Source organism: Stegostoma tigrinum, chromosome 4 (assembly GCF_030684315.1).
Source record: "Stegostoma tigrinum isolate sSteTig4 chromosome 4, sSteTig4.hap1, whole genome shotgun sequence".
NCBI classification, from domain to species: domain Eukaryota; kingdom Metazoa; phylum Chordata; class Chondrichthyes; order Orectolobiformes; family Stegostomatidae; genus Stegostoma; species Stegostoma tigrinum.
In genome coordinates this window covers 21,798,147-21,811,494 of record NC_081357.1, presented here as the reverse complement: position 1 = coordinate 21,811,494, position 13,348 = coordinate 21,798,147, and the positions used below count along the sequence as shown (strand labels likewise).

General features: G+C 46.2%; 1 protein-coding gene across 1 annotated transcript in view; it reads right to left on the bottom strand.

The window, feature by feature from the left end:
• Nucleotides 1-13,348, bottom strand: part of LOC125452808 (myelin and lymphocyte protein-like) — a 33,163-nt gene that overhangs the window by 11,987 nt on the left and 7,828 nt on the right. The gene's annotated exons all lie outside the window — the stretch shown is intronic.

Genomic DNA, 13,348 nt, shown 5'->3' with positions numbered 1-13,348 from the left:
CTTCTTCTCAGAGTCTAACTGGATTCTAAAATCTCACGAGGTCAGCTATTTAAGACTAAGATGTGAAGAAATTTCTTCCCGCAAAGGTCCGTGAGTATTCAAAATGCCTGTGGCAGAGGACCTTGTCTCACCGCATGCAGATTGCACCTCTATTCTCTATCCTATCTACTTCAACAAAGCTGAGGTCCAGAGGGTCGAGAGTGTCAAGTTCTTAGGAGTGATGATAACCAACAACCTGTCCTAGTTCTCCCACGTAGATGTGAAGGTCAAAAAGCCACAGTAATGCCTCTTCTTCCTCAGGCGACTTAGGAAATTCGGTGTATCCATGGGCACCCTTGACAACTTTTACTAATGTACCATAGAAAGCATTCTATCCAGGTGCATTATAGCCTGGTACAGCAACTGCTCTACCCAGGACCATAAGAAACTACAGAAGGTTGTGTGCACAGCCCAGACCATCAAGAAGCCAACCTCCAATCCATGGATAATAGGAACTACAGATGCTGGAGAATCCGAGATAACAAGGTGTAGAGCTGGATGAACACTGCAGGTCAGGCAGCATCTTAGGAGCAAGAAAGCTGACATTTCCGATGAAGGTCCTAGGCCCAAAATGTCAGCTTTCCTGCTCCCAAGATGCTGCTTGGCCTGCTATGTTCATCCAGCTCCACACCTTGTTATCTCCAATCCATAGACTCCATTTACAGTTTCCGTTGCCTTGGAAAGGCTGCCAACATCATCAAAGACCCCTCCCACCCTCGTAATGCTCTCTTCCAACCTCTTCTGTCAGGCGTAAGATACAGGAGCTTGAACACATGTTTCAACAAGTCCAAGAACAGCTTCTTCCCTGCTGTTATTAGACTGATGAATGAACTCCCTAACTTCAGATAACGTTGATCTTCCTTTGCACACGCCCTGTGCAGCTGTAACCTTGTATGCTTTACTCAGTATAAACATTCTATGATCTGAATGTCCTCTGATCTGCCAGTACAGCTCACAAAACAAAACTTTTCACTGTACTTAGGTACAAGTGACTACAATAAATCAAATCAAATCAAAATAAAATTGTACACACTGCCTCAATACTTGAGCTTGGGATTGAAAATGACAATGCTATCTTTGCTTTATGTTCTCTTCTTCCAGTGCTAACCCTTGTGCCCTTCCTGGTTATGAAAGGAAGGAATGCTCTAGGGTAATGTACGGCATTGGCAGAATGTAAAACAAGAAACTAGGTTACTCTTTCTGATGTGTGAAAATCATTGCCATATTCCTCAGATTGCAAGAACAACTGAACATCATAAATACTTCATTGGTTGCGTGGTGACCTGGAGGATCCTAAGACTGTGAATGGCACTGTCTCAATGCAAAGTCTTTCTTTCTTACAAACCTTTTCATTACCTTATAACTTTGTGAATGGTTTTTTTTGTTCGTTCATGTGATGTGGATATCACTGGCAGGAACAGTACTTATTGTCCATCCCTAATTGCCAACTGAACTGAATAGCTTGCTAAGGCCTTTACAGAGGACAGTTAAGAGTCAACCACATCACTAGGATCTAGAGCCACATATCAGCTACACCAGCTCAGGATGGCAGATTTCCTTCCCCAAAGGACATTAATGAATCAGATGAGTTTTTACAACGATTGATCATGGGTTACATGGTTGCCATTTGGCTAACTTTTTATTCCAGATGTTTAATTGATTCAAGTTTCACAATCTGCCGTGTTTGAATTCAAACCCATTTTCCAAGAGCATTAGGCTGGGCTTCTGGATTCCTAGAGCTACCACTAGCTTGCTGCCTTCATTGTATTATAGCATCATAAAATCATACAGCATGGAAATAGACCCTTTGGTTCAACCAGTCCATGTCGACCATCATCCAAAATGAAACTATTCCCACATGCCTTTGCTTGGCCCATATCCCTACAAACCTTTCCTATTCATGACCTTGTCCAAATGTCTTTTAAACATCCACCACTTCCTCTAGAAGTTCATTCCACACATGAACCACACTCTGTATAAAACAAATTGCCCTTCGTGTCGTTTTTAAATCTTTCACTTGTCACCTTAATAATATGTCCCCTAAACTTGAAAACCTCACCTTACAGAAAAGCCATTCACCTTATCAATACCCTTACGATTTTATAAACTCTATAAGGTCATCCCTCAACCTCCTATGCTCCAGCCTCTCCTTATGACTCAAAACTTCCATTCCCAAGAAAATCCTGATAAATCTCTTCTGAACAGTCTCCAGCTTAATAATATCCTTCTTATTCTAGGGCAACCAGAACTTGACGCAGAACTCCAGAGGAATTCTCACCATTATCCGATACAACCTTAACATAATGTCCCAACTCCTATACTCAAAGATCTGAGCAATGAAGGCAATGTGCTAAATGCCTTCTTAACCACCCTAACTAGTGATCAGCAGATCAAACCTCCAAATGAATGAACTTTTCAGCCCTATTTTTCTCCTCCTTGGCTGTTTCTTACATCCCAGCACTGAGAGGACAATGTGACTCAAAATACATCAATCACACCAGTGTTCTAGTCTCTGAGACTGAAGGGTAAATTGTGCTGGGTGAATGTCTGCCATGTTCTCATGTAACCCACTCAAAAACCTTTAGACTGGGAACGATTTACAAATGGCTTACAGGATCTTATACCTGATTCATTAGCAATTGTTGATAAAGTTTCAACTTTCCATGGGTTATGAAATCTTTGCGTTCCGATCTTTACATATGAAATATATTTTGTTTGCTATTCTGTGTCTCCCTGTTTATACATGAATGCTGTAATTACAATGGGGCTTATGGAGAACATTGTGTAGAATAATATAGAGGTGTATAAGATTATGAGGGACATAACCAGAGTGAATAGAAAGCAGCTGCTCCAGCTGCTCCCCATAGTCAACGGGTCAATAACAAGGGGACATAGTTTTGAAGTGGAAGCGGGCGATTTAGAGAGAAGTTGTGGAAAACATTTTTCACCTAGAAGATGTACTGTCTCTGACAGAAGTTGAGGTGGGAAGGCTCACAACCTTTAAAAATTATATGGATGAGCACCTGAAGTGTCACAATATTCATGGCTATGGACATGGTGTGTGAAAGTGGGCCTACCGCAGATAGTATTTTTGGCAGCGCAGACTCAATGGGCTTTTTCAGTCCAAATGGTTCTATGATTCTACAATGAGCAATCAGTGGTTTTGGGAAGAGTGGGTAGATTCTCATAAGATATCGATACGTTCTGTTTTTATTCAAGGATTTCCATCTCAACATTGAGAGTATTGCACATAGAGTGGTCACAAATGAAAAAACATGGTGCAGCAGGATCCAAAAGTGTATTTTTTTTTAATCACTTGTGGAACACGAGCATTCGCTGGCTGGTCAACATTTACCGCCCATCCCACAGCCACCATAATCTCCAACAACAAGGACTATTACCTGACATTCATAGCAATTCATTCTACCTCAACTCTTATCGCCACATCTCATGGTTTACACAGAGTAGCCAAGTATTATAACATGTCAGCTGCATCTTCCAAATAGTTCACATTGTACCGTCTGATACACTTCCCTCTTTCTTGCTGGATGAGGTGTAACACAGCCGAGAGTAACAGGACCAAACCCTTTGAGGGCAAGGCTTCTTCCCTGTTCTTTCCACAAGGAGGATCACATGCTTGCCGTCACTGATATGCCCATTAATACCAGCAAGGCTGAAACCATTGAGGATACTTGATCCTCACTGCTAATATTCCTTCCTGCATCCCGTTTACCCCTCATTGCACAGTCTCGTTTCAAGCAATAGACTGTGTCAGTATTCACCTCCTGCTATCCTCTCCCCCTGCCACCCTCTCCCCCTGCCACCTCTACCTTAACATTGTGCCTTTTGCTTCTCGGGTCTCCAAGAACTGGTCAAGCAGAAATTGAAGAGCTACAGGTAGAAGAACAAGAATACCTTCATTCAATTTCACACTTACCAGTTCTGACACTGGCGCTGAGTTTTGTTGAACAAAAAATACAGTGGTGATTTCTGGATATCATGAGACACTGAGCACAAGTGGCATGCAACTAGGCCAAGGGCTGTACAGATGTTAGCTCAACCACATAGACAATATGATAAAGGTTCCCTTGCAGAGGATGCAAGCAAGCACTCATAAAGAAGCAAGGCTGTACCTTGCCGATGCTGGAGTCAGAGATAACACAGTGTGGAGCTGGAGGAGCACAGTCTGCCAGGCAGCATCAGAGGAGTAGGAAAGCTGGCATTTTGGGTTGGGACTCTTCTTCAGGAATGGGACAAGGGGAAGGGAGCTCCAAAATAAATAGAGAGAGGAGGGGTGGGGCTGGGGAAGGTAGGTGTGTAGGTGATAGGTGAGTGCAGGTAAGGAGTGGTGGGGATTGGTCAGTGAGGTGGGAGGGGCGGATAGGTGGGAGAGAAGGTGGACAGGTTGTGTCAGGTTAAGGAGGTGGGGATGAGAGGGAGGGTTGGTCATGGGATGAAGCCAGGGGTGGGGAGATTTTGAAACTGGTAAAGTCCACTTTGAGATCATTGGGTTGTGGGGTCCCAAGGCAAAATATGAGGTGCTGCTCCTCCTGTTTCCAGGTGACATCATTGTGACATTGGAGGGGGCCCAGGATGGACCTGACGCCCAGGGAGTGGGAGGGGGTGTTGAAATGGTTCATGACTGGAAGGGGTTATCGTTTTTCGCAAGCAGAGTGCAGGTGCTGTACAAAGCGGTCTCCAAGCCTTCGCTTGGTCCCACCAATGTAGAGGATGCCACATCGGGAGCAGTGGATGCAATCGACCACATTGATGGAAGTGCAGGTGACCACAAGCTCAGAGTGCTCGTTTGCATGTTCTTGTGAAGTGAAAACATCTTATTTAATGGTTGTCGCTAACTCTGTGGTAAGAGGATTGCTTCCTCAATACAATGCAATATGCTGCTAAAGTGCTTCTATCCTTCCTGCTCCTCTGCTTGTTTGACCACTCTGCTTATCTATCTCCATCCTGTTGCAGTCAGTTGGCATCACCTCATTGATAGCTACACCTTCAATGTTAGCATCATCAGCAAATTTTGAAATCACTTGACAAGAAAAGTAGCGCTCCCAGCACTGAGGCTAACTTTAGTGTCTTTCATTTTCCAGGCTGAAAATTGATCATCTGTTTTCTGTTCCTAAGCCAAATTGTGTTTATCCAAGTTGGCAATAACACGCCTATCCCATCCCTCAATTTTGTTAACCAGCCTATTATGCAATACCAAACTTCTTAAATCTATACATTTAATTTCAATTGCGGTTCCCTCATCAAACTACTCTGTTACTTCGTCAAAAATGTAAACAGATCAGTTAAACCTAAACAGTTCTCAAAAATAAAACTGAAAAATGTGAATGCTGAAAATTAGAAGCAGAACAGAAATTGCTGGAAAATCTCAGCAGGTCTGGCAGCATCTGTGGAGAGGAATCAGAGTTAACACTTCCAGTCCAGTGATCCTTCTACAGAACCTTTTACTAGTCCTCATTGGTTCTCCTAAAATAAATCAAACCTCTCCAAGTGTGTGTTACTGTTTTCCCTAAATGTTATTAAAACCTTGCACACCCTTCTAAGGAAGGGCCACACAACCCAAAACGTTCAATCTGATTTCTCTCCACAGATGCTGCCAGACCTGCTGAGCTTTTCCAACAATTCCTGCTTTTGTTTCTGATTTACAGCACCAGCTGTTCTTTAGTTTTTTATTTGGTAAATTAACTGGCCTGTCATTACTAAAGAGACCCTTACATACTCATTCCCCCAACTGAAACTAATCACTGTAAAATAAATGCAGACTCCCAGGTTGTGACACCACAAGGTGTTACAGGCACTAACTGGCCTTCATATGAACTGTTGATAAAGAGCCTGCTGTAATATTTTCTGTATTTGTAAAAGTTTCTTTCATACTGTTGGTCATGGTTATGTAAATCTCAAATTATCGCACAGCCAACACAAGATTCGCTGTCTCTTTCTCCACAGTGAAATATTTTTGCTGACGTGTGACCATTTTCTGTGATAGACAACTGACAAGCCATTCGATCTCCATTTCACCTTGCGGTAATGCAGACTGCACTCCCATGTCGTTGGCGTCAACAGCCGCGCTGGATGGCTACTTGTGATCTAATGCTGCTAAAACTAACACGGTTCTCAGCACAGCTTTCATGTTCCGAGAGGCACCTTGGCACTCTTACTTCATAACAAAGTCAAGTTTGGTAATATGCATTGTCCATTCATGCCAACATAAATAGAATTTTCACATTTCGTTCTGAGGCTGGGAAAGTCCAAAATAGCTTCCATAATTGCATGGGAGTTACTTAGCCTTGTCTCACAGTGCAGGCAAAATAATAACACCATTACCCTGGTCAATTGTTTCAGCCAGATTTATAGCCAAATTGGGTTTTTGTCGCTAATTAAACCATTCAGTCAAGTATGTAATTCTTTTTCCCAGGTTTGGTTAAAAGCAACTGAATTAGTGATGTAAAGAATACAGTTATATAGTTTCTCAATTATTTTACTGGTTAATCCTTGAAACAGTGATGATGCATTTTTCATTCCAAATGGCATAGCTTTGCATTGATAAAGTCCATCATTCGTTACAAAAGCTAATTTTGTTTGGCTCTATCAGTCACCAAACTTACAAATATCCTTTTAGTAAGTCCATTTTTTGTGAGAAATCATGAGTGTTCAATTCATTTAATACAGTCCTCCAATCTGGGAGTAGGATATAAGCCAATGTTGTTACTATGATGACTTTGTGATAAACAATACAGAATTATTGCAAGAGAACAGAAAAAAAACTGTGGATGCAGAAATCAGGAACAAAAACAGAATTTGCTGCAAAAGCTCAGCATCTGTGGAGAAAAGAATCAGAATTAATGTTTCGGTTCTGGTGACCCTACTTCAAAATCCAGTCTGGAAGCGTAACAAATCAGAACATAAATTGGAGGGCTTTATCTGAGATCTTCATCATCATCAAAGGCAAGAGATAAATGGTCACCTCACCAGTGGCAGGTTTATCTCCAATCTGCACACCATTCTGCCTTGGAGTCATATTGATGTTCTTTCAGTGTCACTGGGTCCAAATCCTGGAAATCCCCTCTTAATAGCAATGTGCATTTACCTCCACTCCAAGGACAGCTTCAGTTTATGAAAACAATTCACAGTCAAGGGGAAGTATGGATAGAACAATAAACGCTTGCCTGGTTAGTGTTGTGCACCCTGTGAATAAATATTAACTTTTTAAGAAGTTTCCTTTTCCTTCCTTTTTTTCCATAGATGGTTTGTGTGCACAAAGAGGCACTCTCTGGTGTGGCCAGAAACCAACTGCAGTAAATTTAAAAGCCCATTAAGTAAAAATCCATCCCTCCTTGCTAACATTGTATGCAACTTGCTGCGTTGGAGAAAGATAATGTGAAGGTGTCATTGTTGAGTGAAACTGACCTGATAGGAGCAGTATACAGGGTGAAAATTACAAACCTGTGGCCAGCCACAGTGAGATTCTTATCCTGGCAGCAGCAGTGGAATTGGAAGACTTAGAATGCAAAATGAAAACACAAAGTCGGAATCACATCCAACAGAAATGGGCTTAGCAGCATATTTTAACGCATTTTGACATTTTCCTATTAAACAAACAACAGAAACCAAAGTTAAAATTAACAAAAGTTAAAACACAGCAGCAAGGTAGCGAAAAATATTCATGGCAAGTCTATTAACTTTGCAAGCTAAATGCAAAAGCACAAAATTATAATAATGCAGCAAAGTTGAAATAACCATTAAGAACTTATGAATTAATAAACTAATTGCAAAATGTTTATTGTCATGTAATAGGAAATCAGAGCTTTGATCTTAGTAGGATAATAGGTCGGCACAACATCGTGGGCTGAAGAGCCTGTACTGTGCAGTACTGTTCTATGTTCTGTGTAACTAGTACAATAAGCTTGTTTCCAGGTACCACAGCCACATCACCTTCCTCAGCACCTGCCTACAGAACCAGATCATCCCCAAGGGACTACAGTCCACATTTCAGCCTTCCCAATTTGGCCCCAACCGTGACCACCTCTACACCCAGAACATTCAGACCCTTCAGAAGCGTTTCTCCCTGCGAGTCCTGAAACAGACACTCACAGCCATGCGCCGGCACCTCCACACACTGCAATCCAGCCTGCCCCAGCTCAGAGCCTCCCTCTCCCAGACCTGCAAAGGACCCCTGCTGTTTTTTATCCTCCGCAGGATCCACAGACTGAACCCAACCAGTTCCACTCAGCTTTACTGGACACCAAAAATCGTAAGTACAACCAACTCACGGGCCCCTGCCACCCACAAGAGGATTCCTGCGCCTCCCAAATCCCGACTCTGTCCCTGCCCCTCCCCCACCATGCACCCGCCGCCATTGACCATGAGGACACGGCCGGAGACCCCACCGATGACGTCACATCGGCCTCCGCCGGCCACAGAACTTCCGGAACCGCTGCTGCAGTCACCACCTCCACGTCCAGGTACTACAGCCCACACACCACCCTCACCTCAGCTGCTGCCGCCCACCCCGATCCTCCAACCGCCGACGCAACCCCGCCCACGGTCGACGCCGACGGAACCCCGCCCACGGTCGACGCCGACGGAACCCCGCCCACGGCCGGCGAAACCCCGCCCACGGCCGACGCCGACGGAACCCCGCCCACGGCCGACGGAACCCCGCCCACGGCCGACGAAACCCCGCCCATGGCCGACGACCTCATCGCTCCGCCCACAACCTCCACAGCCTGCAACCCCAGAGAAGACAGCCACACTGAGCCCTGCCGAATCTTCACCATCCCCCCAGACCTCCCACTGACTGAGGACGAACGGTCAGTCCTTCGCAAGGGGCTCACCTTTGTCCCCCTACAACCACACATCAACGAATACCAGTCACGGTCGGACATAGAGCAGTTTTTCCGCCGTCTTCGCCTCCATGCCTACTTCTTCAACCGGGAACCCAACCCTCCTTCCACTGACCCCTTCACCCGCTTCCAACACAAGTCCTCCTCCTGGACACCACCCCCAGGCCTCCTACCCTCCCTCGACCTCTTCATCTCCAACTGCCGTCGAGACATTAACCGCCTCAACCTCTCCACCCCTCTCACCCACTCCAACCTCTCCCCCGCAGAACGGGCAGCCCTCCGCTCCCTCCGCTCCAACCCCAACCTCACCATCAAACCCGCAGACAAGGGTGGCGCAGTGGTAGTATGGCGCACTGACCTCTACATCGCCGAGGCCAGACGCCAACTCTCCGACACCACCTCCTACCGCCTCCTCGATCATGACCCCACACCCGAGCACCAAACCATCATCTCCAACACCATTCATGACCTCATCGCCACAGTGGGCCTCCCACCCACAGCCTCCAACCTCATTGTTCCCCAACCTCGCACGGCCCGTTTCTATCTCCTTCCCAAAATCCACAAACCTGCCTGCCCTGGTCGACCCATCGTCTCAGCCTGCTCCTGCCCCACCAAACTCATCTCCACCTATCTGGACTCCATTTTCTCCCCTTTGGTCCAGGAACTCCCCACCTACGTCCGTGACACCACCCACGCCCTCCACCTCCTCCAGGACTTCCAATTCCCTGGCCCCCAACACCTCATATTCACCATGGACGTCCAGTCCCTGTACACCTGCATTCCGCATGGAGATGGCCTCAAGGCCCTCCGCTTCTTCCTGTCCCGCAGGCCCGACCAGGCCCCCTCCACCGACACTCTCATCCGCCTAGCTGAACTCGTCCTCACACTCAACAACTTCTCTTTTGACTCCTCCCACTTCCTACAGACTAAGGGGGTGGCCATGGGCACCCGCATGGGCCCAAGCTATGCCTGCCTCTTTGTAGGTTACGTGGAACAGTCCCTCTTCCGCACCTACACAGGCCCCAAACCCCACCTCTTCCTCCGGTACATTGATGACTGTATCGGCGCCGCCTCTTGCTCCCCAGAGGAGCTCGAACAGTTCATCCACTTCACCAACACCTTTCACCCCAACCTTCAGTTCACCTGGGCCATCTCCAGCACATCCCTCACCTTCCTGGACCTCTCAGTCTCCATCTCAGGCAACCAGCTTGTAACTGATGTCCATTTCAAGCCCACCGACTCCCACAGCTACCTAGAATACACCTCCTCCCACCCACCCTCCTGCAAAAATTCCATCCCCTATTCCCAATTCCTCCGCCTCCGCCGCATCTGCTCCCACGATAAGACATTCCACTCCCGCACATCCCAGATGTCCAAGTTCTTTAAGGACCGCAACTTTCCCCCCACGGTGATCGAGAACGCCCTTGACCGCGTCTCCCGCATTTCCCGCGACACATCCCTCACACCCCGCCCCCGCCACAACCGCCCCAAGAGGATCCCCCTCGTTCTCACACACCACCCTACCAACCTCCGGATACAACGCATTATCCTCCGGCACTTCCGCCATTTACAATCCGACCCCACCACCCAAGACATTTTTCCATCCCCTCCCCTGTCTGCTTTCCGGAGAGACCACTCTCTCCGTGACTCCCTTGTTCGCTCCACACTGCCCTCCAACCCCACCACACCCGGCACCTTCCCCTGCAACCGCAGGAAATGGTACACTTGTCCCCACACCTCCTCCCTCACCCCCATCCCAGGTCCCAAGATGACATTCCACATCAAGCAGAGGTTCACCTGCACATCTGCCAATGTGGTATACTGCATCCACTGTACCCGGTGCGGCTTCCTCTACATTGGGGAAACCAAGCGGAGGCTTGGGGACCGCTTTGCAGAACACCTCCGCTCAGTTCGCAACAAACAACTGCACCTCCCAGTCGCAAACCATTTCCACTCCCCCTCCCATTCTCTTGATGACATGTCCATCATGGGCCTCCTGCACTGCCACAATGATGCCACCCGAAGGTTGCAGGAACAGCAACTCATATTCCGCCTGGGAACCCTGCAGCCATATGGTATCAATGTGGACTTCACCAGTTTCAAAATCTCCCCTTCCCCTACTGCATCCCTAAACCAGCCCAGTTCATCCCCTCCCCCCACTGCACCACACAACCAGCCCAGCTCTTCCCCCCCATCCACTGCATCCCAAAACCAGTCCAACCTGTCTCTGCCTCCCTAACCTGTTCTTCCTCTCACCCATCCCTTCCTCCCACCCCAAGCCGCACCCCCAGCTACCTACTAACCTCATCCCACCTCCTTGACCTGTCCGTCTCCCCTGGACTGACCTATCCCCTCCCTACCTCCCCACCTACACTCTCTCCACCTATCTTCTTTACTCTCCATCTTCGGTCCGCCTCCCCCTCTCTCCCTATTTATTCCAGTTCCCTCCCCCCATCCCCCTCTCTGATGAAGGGTCTAGGCCCGAAACGTCAGCTTTTGTGCTCCTGAGATGCTGCTTGGCCTGCTGTGTTCATCCAGCCTCACATTTTATTATCTTGGAATCTCCAGCATCTGCAGTTCCCATTATCTTTGTTTCTACCCTGTAAGGGTAAGGACTCAAAATATGTGAGTATCTTTTTCTCTTTGGATGGGATGTTCTTGTATAAATTCTATTCTGGATGAATTGCGTGAGACTTTCCTAGATTAATCATACAGCAGAATTTCAAATGGTAAGTATTCTCCAGAAATCATGCAGCATCAGTCAAATTAATAAGCAGGAGATCAAACAAGTTCCTTTCTGGACTTGGGATCTCATCTACCCCATTTTCTTTACCTAGATCCCCATATCCACAAAATGTCTACTCTAAAGTTTCTTGACTAAAATACCCTGGAGTTGCTAAGATTACAAGATCATCAGGAAGTCTAAACCCAAGAGAAATTCATTCTCAAAGTTTACCAGGGCCTTCTAAATTGGCTGAAAACTGCCTGGAGAATCTTTTAATCGTTCAGCTGTCTCAGCAAGCGTAGCATTAACAAGACACAAGCTGACCATTGGATATGGAATATGAGAAGAGAAGTTCAGCCCCTCCGCTTCAGTTGGCTCATTGATGATCTGTATCCACAGATACAGCCCAATGTTTATTGATAGTTTTAAAATACCTTTGCCGAACAAAAATCAAACAACAACAGCTTTGAAATTTTGAGACTGACTTAGCCCGAGTTCCAGATTTCCAACATGCCATGGATCCTCCAGTCTTCTCAATCCATAAATATTAAATACATTCCATTTCCCATTAGGTCCATTGTGTACCTGCCTGGTTATAGATTTTTTTTTGCAAAACAGTGCTAAAGAAAAAGCAATCAGCAAGTTCAAGAAGGCAGAAAGATATCCTCTGGTAAGAATGTTGGCATTTTCCGCTTGTCTTGATGCTCATGAAGAAGACTTCCATCTCACTATTGACATTATCCCATCTATCATATAAAGTAAGGTGACCACAAATGCAAAGACCTCAAACCGCAAAAGACAGGAATATTTAGTTGCAAGATGATACATTCACTAGAAAGTTTGATCCAGGCCAGGACACGATAGCAGAATGGCTGTATTCTTGGACAAAATCCAGGAACTTGGGCTAATGATCTGCACCCTGACAATTAGAAAGCTTAAATTTAGTTGATTAAATTTAATAGGCAACATAAGAAAAAAGAGTTCAGATCAATGATTGTAAACTAACGGACTATTGTAAAACTCTATCCAGTTCATAACTGAGATAGCAAGGTGTAGAGCTGGATGAACACAGCAAGGCAAGCAGCATCAGAGGAGCAGGAAGACTGATGTTTCGAGCTAGACCCTCCTTGAGAAAATTTTCTGAAGAAGGGTCTAGGCCCGAAACGTAAGCCTTCCAGCTCCTCTGATGCATAGAATGCATCCAGCAGCTCAAAGCTATGAATCTCTGAGGGACTGCAAAAATACATTCTGTCTCAATTTATCACCTCATAACCTACATCTACCAGTACCATCGAAGCAAGGGAACCAACCCTGGTTCATTGAGAGGTCCACCAGGACAGTATGGCAGGGACAGCACCAAATAAACCTAAAATGGGTTGTTAGCTTGCTGTGTCTCCAGCAGAGGACTGCTTGCATGCTGAAGAGCAGAAACGACATGTTGTAAACAAGTTTAAGTGGTTTCACAACCAACATATAGCATCCTGACACATCCAGTTGCGTGTATGTGTGTTGTTGGAAACTAGACAGAGCCCCCTGATCTCCTGGTTCCCCGAAGCCTGCCTAGCTCCAACAAGTCTTGAGTCAGGAATGTCATTTAAATCTATCAATGAGCTGAATGGATGTAACTTCAGCCACACACAAGACACCATTCAGCACAAAGCCCTGCTTGATCAGCTTACAATTCACCACCTTAAGCACGGACTCCCTTCAACACCAGCATATT